Genomic DNA, 4,570 nt, shown 5'->3' on the forward strand with positions numbered 1-4,570 from the left:
TACTAATGGCGTGCTGTTAGTGGCGCACCACAGATGCGCCATTAATGGCCATATTAGGTGCGCCATTAGTAGGGGTTTTTCTAGTAGTGGGTAAACTTTCTGTTTTCAAACAGCAACATGTATACTAGCAAAATAAGCATGGCAAAGGCTATCCTTGACTTCTTTATTGAAAATAAAGATGCAAAACAGTATTCTAACTAACAGAAAGCAAAAAATAACAAAAGAAATTGACGCTCCAAGCAAAACACATATCATGTGGTGAATAAAAATATAGCTCCAAGTAAAGTTACTGATGAACGAGGACGAAAGAGGGGATACCTTCCGGGGCATCCCCAAGCTTAGGCTCTTGGTTGTCCTTGAATATTACCTTGGGGTGCCTTGGGAATCCCCAATCTTAGGCTCTTGCCACTCCTTATTCCATAGTCCATCGAATCTTTACCCAAAACTTGACAACCACACAAAACTCAAAACAAAACTCGTAAGCTCCGTTAGTATAAGAAAATAAAACCACCACTTAGGTACTGGAATGAACTCATTCTAAATTCATATTGGTGTAAAACCTACTGTATTCCAACTTCTCTATGGTTCATACCACTTAATACTACTCATAGATTCATCAAAATAAGCAAACAACACAATGAAAACAGAATCTGTCAAAAACAGAACAGTCAGTAGTAATCTGTATCAAACGTATACCTCTGTAACCTCAAAAATTATGAAATAAATTTTTGGACCTGAGTAATTTGTCTATTAATCATCTGCACAAAGAATGAACCTAAAATCACTCTCCAGTAAAAAATGACAGCTATTCTCGTGAGCGCTAAAGTTTCTGTTTTTTACAGCAAGATCATAAAGACTTCACCCAAGTGTTCCCAAAGGTTCTACTTGGAACTTTATTGAAACAAAAGCTATAAAACATGATTACTACAGTAGCATAATCATGTGAACACACAAAAACAGCAAGGGTAAATATTGGGTTGTCTCCCAACAAGCGCTTTTCTTTAATGCCTTTTTAGCTAGGCATGATGATGGCAATGATGCTCACATAAAAGATAAGAATTGAAATATAACGGGCGCATCATGAAGCATATGACTAGCACATTTAAGTCTAATCCACTTCCTATGCATAGGGATTTTGTGAGCAAACAACTTATGGAAACAATAATCAACTAGCATATGAAGGCAAAACAAGCATAGCTTCAAAATTTTAAGCACATAGAGAGGAAACTTGACATTATTGCAATTACTACAAGCATATATTCCTCCCTCATAATGATTTTCAGTAGCATCATGAATGAATTCAACAGTATAACCAGCACCTAAAGCATTCTTTTCATGATCTACAAGCATAAAAAATTTACTACTCTCCTCATAAGCAAAATTCTTCTCATCTGGAATAGTGAGAGTATCATAAAAGACTTGGACACTAAAAATTGTTTCCACATTAAAAGAGTAATTTTCAGAAAAAGGGTAATAATAAACATGACAAGGTTTGTAAATATAATCACCACTACTTTTTATAGCATAAGTTTCATCATAATAATCATCATAAGTAGCAACTTCGGTCTCATCATAATCGATTGAAACCTCTCCCAAGATAGTGGAATCACTAAATAAAGTTGACACTCTTCCAAATCCACTTTCATATTCATCACAATAAAATTCAACATCCTCCAAAATAGTGGGATCACTACTTCCTAAAGTTGACACTCTTCCGAACCCACTTTCATCAATATAATCATCATAAGTAGTGGGCATGCTATCATCATAACAACTTTGCATATCAAAACTTGGGAGACAAAATATATCATATTCATCAAACATAGCTTTCCCAAGCTTGTGGCTTTGCATATCATTAGCATCATGGATATTCAAGGAATTCATACTAACAACATTGCAATCATGCTCATCATACAAGGATCTAGTACCAAACATTCTATAGATTTCTTCTTCTAGCACTTGAGCAAAATTTTCCCTTCCATCATTCTCATGAAAGATATTAAAAAGATGAAGCGTATGAGACAAACTTAACTCCATTTTTTTGTAGTTTTCTTTTATAAACTAAACTAGTGATAAAACAAGAAACAAAAAGATTCGATTGCAAGATCTAAAGATATACCTTCAAGCGCTAACCTCCCTGGCAACGGCGCCAGAAAAGAGCTTAGTTGACGGGGTGTGAGTGAGTGCCCTTTACCTAGCCTCCCCGGCAACGGCGCCAGAAAAGAGCTTGATGTCTACTACACAACCTTCTTCTTGTAGACGTTGTTGGGCCTGCAAGTGCACAGGTTTATAGGACAGTAGCAAATTTCCCTCAAGTGGATGACCTAAGGTTTATCAATCCGTAGGAGGCGTAGGATGAAGATGGTCTCTCTCAAACAACCCTGCAACCAAATAACAAAGAGTCTCTTCTGTCCCCAACACACCCAATACAATGGAAAATTGTATAGGTGCACTAGTTCGGCGAAGAGATGAAGATACAAGTGCAATATGGATAGTAGATAAAGGTTTTTGTAATCTAAAATTATAAAAACAGCAAGGTAACAAGTGATAAAAGTGAGCGTAAACGGTATTGCAATGATAGGAAACAAGGCCTAGGGTTCATACTTTCACTAGTGCAAGTTCTCTCAATAATAATAACATAGATAGATCATATAACAAGCCCTCAACATGCAACAAAGAGTCAATCCAAAGCCACTAATAGAGGAGAACAAACGTAGAGATTATGGTAGGGTACGAAACCACCTGAAAGTTATTCTTTCGGATCGATCTATAAAGGAGTTCGTACTAGAATAACACCTTAAGACACAAATCAATCAAAACCCTAATGTCACCTAGATACTCCATTGTCACCTCAAGTATCCGTGCGCATGATTATACGATATGCATCACACAATCTCAGATTCATCCAACCAACACAAAGTACTTCAAAGAGTGCCCCAAAGTTTCTACTGGAGAGTCAAGAACGTGTGCCAACCCCTATGCATGGGTTCATGGGAGGAACCCGCAAGTTGGTCACCAAAACATACATCAAGAGGCACATGATATCCCATTGTCACCACAGATAAGCACGACAAGACATACAACAAGTGTTCTCGTAAAAGACTCAATCCGATAAGATAACTTCAAAGGGGAAACTCAATTCATCACAAGAGAGTAGAGGGGGAGAAACATCATAAAATCCAACTACAATAGCAAAGCTCGGGATACATCAAGATCGTGCCATAGAGAGAACACGAGAGAGAACACGAGAGAGAGAGAGATCAAACACATAGCTACTAGTACATACCCTCAGCCCCGAGGGTGAACTACTCCCTCCTCGTCATGGAGAGCGCCGGGATGATGAAGATGGCCACCGGTGAAGGATCCCCCCTCCGGCAGGGTGCCGGGAAGGGCTCCCGAGAGGTTTTTGGTGGCTACAGAGGCTTGCGGCGGCGGAACTCCCGATCTATCTTGATATTCGATAGTTTTAGGGTACATAGGGTTATATAGGCGAAAGAAGTCGGTCGGGGGGTGCTCGAGGGGCCCACGAGACAGGGGGGCGCGCCCTAGAGGGGGGGAGAGCGCTCTCCTATCTCGTGGCTGCCTCGAGGATCTTCTGACGTGAACTCCAAGTCTCCAGGATCATATTCTTCCAAAAAATCACGCTGCCGAAGGTTTCATTCCGTTTGGACTCCGTTTGATATTCCTTTTCTTCGAGATACTGAAACAGGCAATAAAACAGCAATATGGGTTGGGCCTCAGGTTAATAGGTTAGTCCCAAAAGTAACATAAAAGTGTATAATAAAGCCCATAATCATTCAAAATAGATAATAATATAGCATGAATGCTTCATAAATTATAGATACGTTGGAGACGTATCACACGCCACGAGTGGAGCTGGCTTGTTGAGGAAGCTTTGGTTGTGCCGGGTTCGGCTGTCTTGTGCCAGTTGTTGAGGCCGAGTCGACGCGTCTTGCCGGGTCGAAGAGCTTAGCCGGGTTGCGGGGCTTGGCCGGGTCGAGCGACCCAGCCAAGCGCGTGCCGGCTTGAGGGGCGATGTTGGGCCCGTCGTTTTTGAAAAGGATCTGGGTTCCGTTGCCTGCCCGGGGTTTATCCCCCCAACAACGGATAAAAGTCGTGTTAAAATTTCGGCCCAATCAGAGTTACAGATCTTCGGGAATTTAAAAAACAGTGAAACGCCAGAATCAGGGAGCGCAGAAATAGAAGGAAACAAAAGGAAACAGAGAGAGAGAGAGAGAGAGAGAGAGAGAGAGAGAGATCCAATCTCACAGGGGCTCCCGCCCCTCCACTGCCATGGAGGCCATGGACGAGAGGGGAAACCCTTCTCCCATCTAGGGGGAAGATCCCCCTCTCTCCTGGTGGCGCCGGAACACCGCCGTGGCCATCATCGTGATGGCGATCTACACCAACAACTTCGCCGCCATCATCACCAACTCTCTCCCCCTCTATGCATCGGTGTAACACCTCTTCTCCCCGCTGTAATCTCTGCTTAAACATGGTGCTCAACGCTATATATTATTTCCTAGTGATGTATGGCTATCATATGATGTTTGAGTAGATCCGTTTTGTC

This window comes from Triticum dicoccoides, chromosome 6B, assembly GCF_002162155.2.
Source record: "Triticum dicoccoides isolate Atlit2015 ecotype Zavitan chromosome 6B, WEW_v2.0, whole genome shotgun sequence".
NCBI lineage: Eukaryota > Viridiplantae > Streptophyta > Magnoliopsida > Poales > Poaceae > Triticum > Triticum dicoccoides.